The 12,785-nt window shown below is 52.8% G+C and overlaps 1 long non-coding RNA gene across 2 annotated transcripts; it reads left to right on the top strand.

Annotated features, from left to right (window-relative positions):
* Positions 1-296: 296 nt before the first annotated feature.
* LOC137667931 (uncharacterized) lies at positions 297-12,685 on the top strand. Of its 2 annotated transcripts, XR_011048863.1 has the most exons (4): positions 297-328; positions 1,643-1,722; positions 9,702-10,134; positions 12,063-12,685. It is a non-coding gene; the product is annotated as an uncharacterized lncRNA (long non-coding RNA). The 2 variants fall into 2 exon arrangements; XR_011048862.1 differs by lacking the exon at positions 297-328 and having other exon boundaries at positions 1,437-1,722.
* The last annotated feature ends 100 nt before the right edge of the window (positions 12,686-12,785 follow it).

Raw genomic sequence — 12,785 nt, 5'->3', positions numbered from 1 at the left:
GGTTAGATTTTCCCCCTGCAAAGGTGGTGCTTTGCTGTCAGAATGGTTTGATTAACTCCCAGGAGCAGCACTAGCTGGAGCAAACCGTTGGCAGTAGCCTGTGGAAGAGATGAGTTGTTGGAGACTTGATCTGAGCAATTTATTGATACTTGAGTACCCGAACCCAGGAGTGGCTCCAGGTGGCTTGTTGACAAGGGGTGTCCTGTGACAAGCTGCTGGTCTGGGAAGGGATGGGACTGGCGCTTGCAGTAGTAGGTGCACGTGGGGGAGCTGAGCTAACGAGGGGAACCTGATCTCACCCTGTCGAGAGGATCTGAAGTGGTTCAGGGTTTGTAGCACATGGGGTTTCTGAGCAAAGGAAGCTGCTTTTCAGTGAGAATGTGGCTCTTGAGAGGAAGGTCAGAATTTGTTTGAAGTTAGTTTGTTAAAATCTTTGTGAAGGGTTTGTTGAAACCTAAAAGCTTTGCAGGAAATCGGGCAGCGAGGAGGCTGGAGGAGAGGGTCAGCACTGGGGACCACGGCGCGGGGGCTGCCGTGAGGAACACGTGAGCATCTCTAGGAAATACTTCGCTAAGTTCCTGCCTGTGCAGTAGAGGAAGGGAGAAATTAATTGGGTTGAAAAATATCCTCTTGCCAGCATGGTAAGAGGGAGAACAATTATAACAGGGCTCCTAACGCTGCTGTGCCACGGCTTGTTTGTGGGCTGGGCCCGGGGCTGGTATTTGGAAACGCTGGTGCTTGTGAAAGCAAAGGGGAGAGAGGAGCGAGCCAGTGAGAGGAGCTGTGTTCAGTCTGTGCACGCTACGGTAATGCCAGCGTTAGTCGGGTTATTTTGGAATCTGCCCAGTATCCTACAATTAAGCTGGGTTTTGCTAAGCCACTGAAAACGGCTGATCCTTGGTCGACTGTTCCCCAAGGACAAAGCTGAGGTCACTCGTTCAGTGCACTTGACTTCTGACCAGAGATAAGCACCAGCTGCAAAACTTAAAACCATATTTTAAGCTCTCTTGTGCCTGTTGCCACTCAGAGCTGGATTTTGAGTTCAGCCTAGACTGTTGCTTCCAGCCCCAGTGCCCAAACACCATTTCTGTCTGCTTAGAGCAGGATTTTGGTTTAGGTTCAAATAAATGGGAACAGGGAAAGGAAGACTCCTGTGTGTGCCACTTAATTCTTCTATTCCTTGCTATGTGTGTGTGTAAGTACATAATACATCTGCAATATGTAAATATACACACACAAGAGGTTTAAAATAAATCTATTCAAAATGAGATGTATTAGCATGAAATTGCAGAGGACACAGTGAAAGTCTGTGCTCATAGTAGGTTTTAAAGGCTAAAAAAAGTCAGAAGGAGTTTGCAGCAGAGAAAATTAAAAGCTTTTGCTTTACCGGTGAATAAATAATTACAGGAGATGCCGTGGGGGAAATTCAGATGTGCAGCTACAGGAGGGGCGAGCAGCTGGAGTTCTGGGCGCTGCCTGGAGAAACAGCGTCGAGGCGGGACAGGAGGAGGCCGGGCTGATGATACAGCTTGCCTTTTTTTAGAGCTTAGCTTTGGTACTGGCATCTGAGACACGTTTAGCATCGGTGTAAATAAGTTTGGGTGTGCCTACAAAATGAGGTGTTTACTCAGGCATTTTCTAGGAAATATGTCCTGTTCTCTTGCTCGTTGCTCTCTGGGGCAGCTGGCTCTGAAGAGCTCCGATGAGCATCCCCTGGAGAAGGTATGTCGATTTGATGGTTGTACCTGAAAATTTGTCTGTAAAGAGAAGGTTTTTTTGATTTATAGTCCTTTTTTTTTTATTTTTACTCCTCATCTAGCCCTCCTGTCTGCTATTACCACTTGCATAATATCCTTTTGTTTCCTAATCTGTAGTTTGAATTACCTCCTAAGTTTAAAAAACAATATGACTTTCCCCCCCACCCCCCCCCCCCGGCTGTTTTGGGGAGTTTGTTCAAAATCCTGGGGAAGGAACTTGTAAGGGGGTCCTCTATCAAAGAAGAAATTATTGTATTTTCAGAGCTGTTGTCAGGCAGAAGGCAAGAGCGAATCCGTAAATGATTTACACGTGGTGTTTGCTGCTATTATTTTGGGAGAAATGAAAACCAAAGAAGTGTCGCTGTGGTTAGTTGAAGTTCACAGAGCTGCTGCAAGCCCGAGTGCAGCAAAGAATGTGTAACAGATCCTCATGCATGTGACTGTGGGATTGGGATGGACTCTATTTATGTCTCTGTAAACATGAAATTATGAAATACACGCCGTGGAGCTGGTGCTGGTGAAGTCCTTGTCTGACCTGGTCAGCTATCGTTGGACTCGCACCTCTCCAGGAGTACAAAGTGAATCTGAACTTACTGCAGAACATGGTGCTGCTGGAAGATGTTTATTGAAAGGGAAGTAGGTCAAGCAGTAAAGCAAGAACCCACCCCCTGTGTTAGCAGGTAAGAGGAAGGCGCTGTGAGTTTCCTTAATAATATCTTACCTTGTGGGTATAAGAGCACTTCACAAAGCATCTAGGAAAAAAAATCACCAAAAACCCCATGTTTTCTTTTGTACAGTCAGGATTTGAAGTAAATTCTTAAAACACACACGTGGCTGAGACTTGGAGCCTTTCTGCAAAATTAAAAGAAGAAAAAAGTGTGTCTCAAGATTGCGAAAGAAGGAAAAAAATATGTGGGAGAAATGGGTCGTGTGTCCTCTGCTTCTGCGCTCATTGGGGGGTACCAATGGTGACCCGCGCGGCACAAGGCTGCAGTGGGGAAGGAGCTGGTCCTACCCTGAGCCTTCTGCTGGAGCCTGCCTGGGCCATGCCCTCCCCTGCTGCTCCCCAGGAGATGTGACCCACCTGCCCTCACTGGGACCGTCCCTGGCACCTCCACTCTGCATCAGCTCCAGCGCTGAGCCTGCATCCCCCGTGCAAAGGTCACTCATGTTCCCCAACCTCGATGCTTAATTCCTCCTCCAGTGCTCAAGGATGGCCCTAAGTCCACCCTTGGGTCGTGTCTCCATGACCAGCACCCACTTTTGGCATCGCTCGCTGCTGTGGGGAGGCTGAGGCAGCCTCCTTGGGATCCAGAGCAGGGTGAGTGGGCAGGGAGTGGGTTGTGTGCTGGGTTGCGCCGGGCAGGAGCTGGCTGGGACGAGCAGCAGCCTGCCTGTGCGGGCAGGTGGGAGGAGAAGCAGAGCCTGTCCTGGGGACTGGGTGAAAAAGTCACGCGAGGAGGGAGAGCAAGAACATGGAGGAAAAAAAGACCAGTGGGAGCCTGGATTTAACTTCATTCCTGGTTTTCTCATTTCACAGAAATGTAACCTGCCCTAGACTGGTCCTGCTCTGGCTGGGGGGTTGGACTCGATGATCTCCAGAGGTCCCTTCCAACCCCTCACATTCTGTGATTCTATGAACAAGCAAGTGCATTTTCTACCTCGTGGCAGGCTGGCTTCTGGAAACTCGTTATTTCCAGGTATTTCAGCACTAGCATTTAGATACTTGTGTCTCCTTCCAGGTTTCTGTATGTGTATTTAAAGAGCAGACTGTGGTGCGTGTGAACGCTCTTCATAAAAGGCGATTACAAAAGCAAACAGAACGATCACTCCGGGTTCACGGCTGGGAAGTAGGAACGAAACAAGGCTTAAACAGAGATGAGTCAATGCAGCAACGAAGTGGCTGTTTATTGGTAAATAAAGGCTGGCTGCCATTGCCTGCCTCGAAGCCCGCGGGCCCCGAGGGGTTTGGAAAGCGGTGATGCAAACTGGTGAGTCACGGGTTAGAACAATAGTTTCTTCATGCGAAATGACTCAGGATGAAAGGAAAACAGGTTTGTCAAGGAGCTGAAGCTGATGAAATTACAAAAAAGGAATAAAATAATAGGACATCTTTAACCCCGTGTTGAAAGTATTAAATCTTTTTTCTAAAGAGTAATGCAGTGGTTGGGTGAGGTGTCCCCTGCCACCGACCCAACAGCCTCTTCCATGAACCAAAAGCTCTGCTAGGTAGGATGCTGTACAAATATCACGTCCTTTCTGTTACAGATAACCCTGTTTCCTCCAGCAAGGGTGGAATATTGCCGCTCTGAAGTTTCCTTGGCCCCACAAACATCCATTTTAGGTATTCTGTAGAGTTTTATCACAGGAATTATCACCTGAGCAATCTGAATGCAAACATATACAATTTTTTTAAGGATTTAATTACATCAGAACAAGTAAGTAAAGGGGAGGGCAAGCCTTAGTCTGTCAATAAAACCACCGTAATCAGATTAATCCAGCAAGCCAAAAAAACAGCTTATTTCCTTTCTTGTACTATGTGTATTCACGTGAGAGGTAGCAAATTTCCCAATACCCTCCCTCAGCCCTCTGTGTCCTGCACCTTGTTGAGTTTGCCTGAAGAAGGAGAAAGCTCAGGTCTTGCCCAGGGCTGCTGGCATCTCCCCACCACTTTAAGTCTTTAAGTCTTTTATGGCTTTAAGTCTGGGAAGCCCCGGGGGGTTCCTGCTCTCGCTGCCTTCCATCCATAGGTGGCAGCAGGCTTTAAAATCTTTAACCTCTCAACATCGATGGGTTTTAGGTGCTCAGGGAGTTGTGCGATGATCTCCAGACCTTTGGTGTGTGGAGCTGGTGGAAGAGGAATGAATTCTTTACAAGGAACAGAACATCCTTGGCAGCCGTTTGCTCAATTGCTCTGTGAGGACAAAGAGAAAGTCAAACTCGGGGGTAAGAAAGGGCAGACAAGCCCCTATTTGGGGCCAACACACCTTTGCGAAGGGCAGCGATTTTGTCTGACAAGTCACCCAGGAAAAATACCGTGGTTAACAGCTTTCCCTTGAAAAGCACGTGGATGCAAAAAGTTGTGTTTGTGATGCAGATTTAAGCCGCCCCCTTTGTTCAGATTTGCTTTTGCATTTTGTGTGTGTCTCTGCCTGCGCTGGGGGATCTCTCCCCGCTGTGGTGATGCTGGGCTGCTGTCTGGGTCCGCCTCGGGTGGCAGCTCCAAGTGAGCAGGCTCAGCGCGGCGGGGACATGGGGACGGCTCAGGGCAGGGTTGGCTGCTTGTGCTCCAGCAGCACGTGGAGTACAATCCGCTCTATGGCTGAGAGAGTTGGGGCTGTTCAGCCTGGAGAAGAGAAGGCTCTGGGGAGATATTCTAGTACCTTCCAGTACCTGAAGGGGCTACAGGAAAGCGGGAGAGGGTATGGAGTGATAGGATGAGGGGGAATGGTTTTAAACTGAAAGAGGGGAGATTTAGATGAGATCTGAGGAAGAAATTCTTTGCTGTGAGGGTGGTGAGACACTGGCCCAGGTTGCCCAGAGAAGCTGTGGCTGCCCCCTCCCTGTCAGTGTTCAGGGCCAGGCTGGATGGGGCTTGGAGCAACCTGGTCTGGTGGAAGGTGTCCCTGCCCATGGCAGGGGGTTGGAACTAGATGGTCTTTACGGTCCCTTCCAACCCAAACCATGCTGTGATTCTATGATAACCTGAGCTGCAAGGGGAGCTCAGCATCTCCAGCGCTCGGGATCTCTGTCCCGGTGCCTCCGCCTCCAGCAGCATCACACCGCAACTGCCCGGGTGAGGAGCCAGCCCTCCTCCAGCCTCCCCATCCCAAACCCCCTCCTGAGGATGGAGCAGACAAAGGATGAAGCTCAGCATCGAGGTGTCTCTACTCAGAGCATTTTTAGGTTGCGCCTCCTGCTCATGGGTCCCTGCTAGCACCGCTTGGCAGAGCCCGGGCAGCACGGTGCCACGTGCCGAGCGTGCCGCGGTGACTCTCGCTCTCCTGTTTGCCTTTTATTTTCCAGGCTCACCCAAACAAATCAGACTGTGTTGACAAGGAACAGCCAAAAGCCGCGTCGGCTGCAGGCAGGGCTGCGAGGTCAGCGGGCTCCTGGCGAGGCAGGGTGAGGAAGGCGCTTGTTTGGAGGAGGCAATGAATCACGGCCGCCTCCCAGGGTGATTAATCAGGAATCTATTAAAGCGTGGCTGGGCCACGGGTGAGAAAGAAAAGCTGGGAGCAGCACCAGCCAAAGGTGAGGGAAACCCTCCATATAGGTCATTATTCTCCTGCAAAAAATTAATCATTGATTTAATTGAATGAGATGTTCTTCTCCCCCTGCCCGGTGGCTGGCAGGGTGCTGCTGGAGCAACAGGAATGACTCGCTGGGAAACCAGAAAGGTGGCAGGATTTTTGGCAGGCAGCAGAGCAATCCTACATGAAACCTTGCAAGCTGTACGTGGTGCTTGTGGAAATGAAACAATAATGAATGGGTAGTTACAGCGGTGCGTGGATGCACGGGGAGCTCCGTGACTCGGCCGGGAGGGGAGGCAGCAGCAGGGGAAGGAGAAAGCCTGGGTTTGGGTATAGACCTCGTGGGGCTGTCGGCCCTCTCGGGAGAGGGGGACAACACGGCGTGGTCGGGTCAGCTGCAGGAGATGTAGTGGGGGAGCAGGATCAGGGTTGGTTCCGACTCTGGGACGCGGGGACCCTGCGCTGGGGCTCGAGGCTGCCTGGCTCCCTGCGGCCCCTGCTCCGGCAGAGCTCTGAGGCGAAGCATGATCCCCTGTTTACAGCTGCTCGCTGGCATTGCAGGCACAATTACCCCTATTTTGACACCTCTCAGAAGCTGGCGGCGATGAGTGACGGCTCTTCCAGGGGAGCAGCAGCTCCGCTCAGACGGCCGTTGACAGTTGCAGATGACAGGAGTATGAGGGCTTAATTATTCTATAATTAAGTTGAAGTGATCATCTTATGACTGTTTAGTGTCTAACATAAAATGAGCTGGGGATCTCGGTCTCGTTTGCAGTGGCCTTTGGTTAGAAACCAGCAGCGTGTGGGATGGGGGTGGGCGGTGGCATCCCAGGGGGGAAATGGGGTTGGGGAGAGGGGTCCTGCCTGGGTGGTGGAGGCTGTACTGGAGATCTGTGGTGGTCTGCATGGATTTGGGTGGCTTTTTCCCTTCCCCACTCCAGGAAATTCCCAAGGAATAATTTTCACATCAGGTGGCTGTGAGAACAGTGTTTCTTCACCCGTTGTAACATAAAACTCAGATCTGTGCAGGAGGCGGGGGGTTCGCTGTGGCCGTCCTCGGAGCCGGGCTCGCTGCGGTCCTGGCCCGAGGTGGGAAGGGGGGAAACCCTCAGCCTCCATCAGCTCCCCTGGTCCTGAGCACCCCACAGGAGGGCTCCCAGGACCCAAAAATATCAGCAAAAAGCAAAAATAGTTGCAAAAAGCTACTGTGCAAACTACTGATGTATACCCCAGCTCCTCGGCAGCCCTCTGAAACGAGGTGTCCTTAGAAGCAGAGTTCAGAGGATGGTCCCTGATCAGGACAAGCACCTGCCACAGGGGTGCAGGGACCCCGCTGAGCCTTGGCGACGGCTGATGCCACACGTCGTGACTGTAAAGGACGTGAGTCAAGGCCTCTCTCTCTTCCCATGTGGAACTGAATTTTTCAGCCTTAAATTCTATGAATATATTTTTTTCCTATAAGATATTCAATGTAGTTGTGCCTCTAAGAGACTCTTATAAGGCCAAAAACCCCTTTCAGGTGACTGCAGGTGCCAGCACTGGTGGGATGCTCGGCCGTAAGTGGGAGCTGCACAAGGAGATGCTCTTTAACCCGGCAGCTTCACCGCAGTTTGGCTTTTTGGTGGTTGCTGATGCCATCCGGCCTTGTTTAACTGTTTTTCTCTCAGCACGAGTGGCGTAGGAAACGTTAGCACAGCTGTGAGGCTGCGTGTGTGTGTGTGTGTTCTAAAGGCATTTCCCATGGCGGTTCATGCTGCGTGAGGAAAGCCAAGGTGAGGCGTCGCAGGTTAGCATGGGAAATTCCCAGTTTAAGCATCTCACTTAACAGACACCCCTTGTGCTCGGGCTTGGGCTGGTGCTGCGGGATTCCCGTGCCTGCTGCCCAACCTGCTGAGTGCCTGCAGTGACTGCCAGGGGAAGTCCAGCCTCTGAAAGCCCCCATCTATCTCCCTCTGGCTCGAGCTGGCCCTGGCTTTCATCCGAAAAAGATCCTCAAGTGCTTTTCAAGCTGCGTGACTCTAAGCTGGGGGGATGTAGCAGATCCTGAAGGGCCAGAATGGGATGCTCTTTCTACCCCATCAGGCACGTTATGCTCAGTCACACAATCACAGAATCACAGAATCAATGAGGTTGGAAGAGCCCTCTGGGATCATCGAGTCCAACCATTGCCCTGACACCACCCTGTCAACTAGACCATGGCACTAAGTGCCATGTCCAGTCTTTTCTTAAACCCCTCCAGAGATGGTGACTCCACCACCTCCCTGGGCAGCCCCTTCCAATGGCTAATGACTCTTGCTGAGAAGAAATGCTTCCTAATGTCCAACCTGAACCTCCCCTGGCAAAGCTTGAGGCTGTGTCCTCTTGTCCTATCGCTGGTTGCTTGGGAGAAGAGGCCGACTCCCACTGTGCTACAACCTCCCTTCAGGTAGTTGTAGACTGCACTAAGGTCACCTCTGAGCCTCCTCTTCTCCAGGCTAAACACCCCCAGCTCCCTCAGCCGTTCCTCGTAGGTCAGACCCTCCAGACCCTTCACCAGCTTGGTCGCCCTCCTCTGGACTTGCTCCAACACCTCAACATCTTTCTTGAAGTGCGGGGCCCAGAACTGGACACAGTACTCAAGGTGCGGCCTCACCAGTGCCAAGCACAGAGGGACGATCACTTCCCCAGACCGGCTGGCTACACTATTCCTAACAGAGGCCAGGATGCCATTGGCCTTCTTGGCCACCTGGGCACACTGCTGGCTCATGTTCAGCCGGCTGTTGATCAGCACCCCCAGGGCTCTTTCAAGTGCTGTTTTATATTTATTTGCACGATTTCTCTGCACAAACCACGTGGGTAAGTAACCGCCACGCACCCGAGCAGCGTTTGTATCTAACAGGAGCCTGCAAATTTCAGCGCATCCCCACCCTTCCCCTGCGGTTTGCTGCAATAATGGTTCATGTGGTGCTCAATAAAAGCAGGGAGCTGTGGCGGAGCTGCCCCTCCACACACACAGCAGCATGGGGGGACGGTCCTTCAGCTGCGCCGAGGCTGTCCCAGGGGAACGAAGCTGCTCCGCAGGCACTTGGTGTGATCCCCGTGACAGCATCACACCAACCCAGTGGACCTGAGCTTCCAAAAAATGCTTTCCCCGGTGCTGGGATGTCTCCTGGAGCATGCACTGGTGGGGTGTTCATCAGGACAGACCTTGAGCCCATTTTAATGTCACTCAAAGACACCGACCAAGGAGACGGCTGGATTTGGGCCGTGACTGTGTAGTTCGGTCCTCCCAGCTAAAGGCAGGAGAGGTCCCAGTGATTGAGGGTCGTGCCACCGGTCTTCAAGGTGGCAGCAAATACAGAGTGGCTGTGGCACGCTGGGTCTGGTGGGGCACAGCCGAGGTGCTGGCGAGGGCGCGGGGCTGCTGCGTTCACGGGTGGGTAGCCAGGCACGGTGTTGGTGATGCTCGCCAGCACCAGCCCGCTGCAGCCAGGGAGCTTTGCCCGTGACCTTGCTGGGGCCTCATATTCCTGCAGAAAAGAGCAATTCCCACGTGCTGCCACCACCAAAGCTGCTGCTCCGGGCACAGCCCCGCACCCCTCTGGGTCGCTCCCAGTCCTGGGGGTGGCTGGGCTGGGGCAAACGCTCCCTGCAGCAGGCTGAGTGCTGCTTTTGCTGAGGGTTTTATTTATTTATGGGTTTCTTTTGCCAGGTCCAGCCTAGCTCCCACCCACCGGCTTGCTGGGTGGTGATCCACCAGGACTGACACGTGGGGACAGCCCAACGTCATCTGGAGGAGCAGCGACGGCTCTGGCACGCTCTGCAATGCAATCGCCTGCCTGTGGGGCTGCGGGGCCGGTTTGCCATCAAATCAGACGTGAGAAGTCATAAAATAATTGCAAAGCCCCTCTCCACCGCATCAGACCCGACACAAACGGCTCGGAGAGCTGCGTGTGACTCGGGGACGGGGGACATAAGCCCAGGTTTTTCTTTCCGAAGCCAGCTGGCCCAGATAGACCACTAAAAAAAAAAAAACCTTCTGAAAAGCAGCATCCTTTCGAGCAGAGCTGGTGGCTGTCGAAAGTGGCGGCGTGGGGAGGAAGGAAGGAGGGGGCTCGGGCTGACACCGGCTGCGCCTTGCGGAGGTGACTCATGTGTTTTGTGGGGAAGATGATGCTGTTGATGCCTTCGCCTCCCTCCCCTTCCCCAGGCGAAGGTGCCAAAGCTGCGCCGAGGGGAGATGGTGGCCCCAGGGGGGTGGAGGGGCAGGGGCTGAGCTGGGATGGGCAGCACCATGAGCTCCTCGTCTCGGTTAGGAAGAAGTTATGTTCCCTGCCTTGATTATTTGGGGTCGTAATTGCACGTGCCAGGCATCCCCCCGTACTGCTGAGCTGCACTGAGCTGTGGCAGGGCTCAGCTGTGTGGGGCAAAGGCAGCGTGTGGGGTGGGGAGTCCAGGACGGTCCTTAGGGAAGTGGAGCTGGGCTGGGGCAGCGTTTCGGGCTGGGCTTTTCCTTTAGGGTTACATTTGATGGTGTCACAGGATTGAAAACGAATTCCTCCACGGAGGAGCTGAGCCTGTGAGTCCTGTTGCTCAGATCGGGTCCAAGAGCATCCCCAAAGGGGCTGCAGCCCCCGTGGGCAGCCGGGCTGGAGAGCAGAGGGGACCAGCGTGCAGAGGTGCCAGCATTGACCTGGTGCCAGCCCCTGCAGCCTCCCCGCTGCCCTCTGCTCCCGGGCGTGGGTGCAAGCCTCCCCCTGGGTTTCGGTGCCTCAGGTCCCCCCCTCCCCGCTGTGAGTTTCGTTCTGACTTTCAGGTTGGGATGAGTCAAAATCTCAGAGCAAAATGTAGATGAAACTGCTGCCTGTGGCTGGGTTTCTGCTTGTACCAGCTCGAGGGAGCATCCCTGGGGTCCCACGGAGGGGACACAGCCCCAGCCCTGCGTGCTGTCCCGGGAAAGGCAAAGAGGCACAAAGCGAAGGGGATGGAGATGTTTTACCAGCAGGACCCCTGCTCCTGCCGCTTGCCTTCAGAGAGCTGCAGAAGCTCGTTCGAGCTGGGTTTAGTCGACAGCTGAGTCTGGGAGATGTTTCAGTCACTGCTGGGAACTGGCTTCTGGTTCTTTCAGTTCTTTCCTGCCATTCAGTAAAGAGCTAATTCCTTGCTCGTTCCTTCAAGCTGCGTGACTCCAAGCCTGGGGATGTGGCAGCTCCTGGGGGGCTGGAATGGGATGCTCTTTCTACCCCATCAGGCACGTTATGCTCAGTCACAGAATCACAGAATCAATGAGGTTGGAAGAGCCCTCTGGGATCATCGAGTCCAACCATGGCCCTGACACCACCATGGCAACTAGACCATGGCACTAAGTGCCATGTCCAGGCTTTTCTTAAACCCCTTCAGAGATGGTGACTCCACCACCTCCCTGGGCAGCCCCTTCCGATGGCTAATGACCCTTGCTGAGAAGAAATGCTTCCTCATGTCCAACCTGAACCTCCCCTGGCGAAGCTTGAGGCTGTGTCCTCTTGTCAGTTGCCTCTGAGCTTCCCTGCCACCACACACCCTGTTCCAGTCCCAAACAGTCCTCTCAGTGAAGTTTACAGCCTCAAAAGTACCTTTAATTTTGGTCTTAAGGCACCTTAGCCAAAATTTGCCTTCTCTTTGAAGAGGTTCACAGCAAACCACTATGAAAGCTGAGCAGTTTACCATCGCTCTCCTGTTATTTACCACCAAACCCAAACTTGCAAGCAGAGCTGCTAAGGGGACATTGTGATGCAGCCTTTGCTGGGTTTCCTGGTGGTTTGGCATATTGTGCCCTGCATTTAACGGGCTCTTTGCCAGCTTTCCTGCTGAGATGCTGCCGAGACCCAGAGGGGACGAGGGTAGGGAGGACTAGAGCAATAAAAACACCCAGAGCCAACCTTTTTTTTTTTTCCCCCTTGCAACTTCTGTACTCATCACAAGGGAAAAAAAATCCATTATCTTTTCTCTCCATGTAGAACAACCCCGAATACTCAGTGCATATTTGCCTTGTCCCGGACGCATGTTGACATTTTTCATCCTTCTGTTATTACAGATGCTGCAAAGGCAATAACCCTGAAATGTCACCGCTGCAGATTGGTATCGCACAGATAAGATGGTTAAACAAGGAGTCACTCAACATCTAAATATTAGGTAAAAGACAACAAAATCTGCAAGAACAAGAACAACACGGTGTACAGTACCTGTGGGGTTCGCATCCCCCTCAACCTGGGAAACTTTGAATGGCCTGAGACAGATAAACTAATTTAACTGGCTTTTAAATAACTTTCCAGGGGATGCCGGATGCTGGGAAGTCTTTTCCCAGCTTGAGGGTGTCTTCAAGTGATAATTACATTTAGTTGTCGCTGTAACACTGGCTGGTGGCTGGTTGCTCCCAAACCAGCTGCGTTCCTGCTGGTTCCTTGCTGGTTCCAGCAAAGGCGAAGCTGGATGGAAGGGAGCGGGATGGAAATACCTTTGCAGGGTATTTCCCACCAGAGCTGCTCTAGAGGACCAGATTTGCCGAGTTTCAAAGCTCGGGTCATGTTTTCCAGCTGTAGCTGTGAGCTGGAGGCGACAGGGACATCTCCCTTGGTGGCAGGTGGGGCAGTTACTTCATCTTCACCATCTTCGCCGACTATTTTCTAATGCTTTGATGGCAAATATCGCACACACGTGGCGGGGGGCTGGTGGGATGCTGAGGGGCGGCTGCTGGTGCGGGGGGGGCACGGTGGCTCTCGGCTCCGGCTGTGCCTTGCCCATGCCGCTCGGCTATTCA

Source organism: Nyctibius grandis, chromosome 10, assembly GCF_013368605.1.
Source record: "Nyctibius grandis isolate bNycGra1 chromosome 10, bNycGra1.pri, whole genome shotgun sequence".
NCBI lineage: Eukaryota > Metazoa > Chordata > Aves > Nyctibiiformes > Nyctibiidae > Nyctibius > Nyctibius grandis.
The sequence above is the reverse complement of the archived record's forward strand: the minus strand, read 5'-3'. Positions and strand labels throughout refer to the sequence as shown.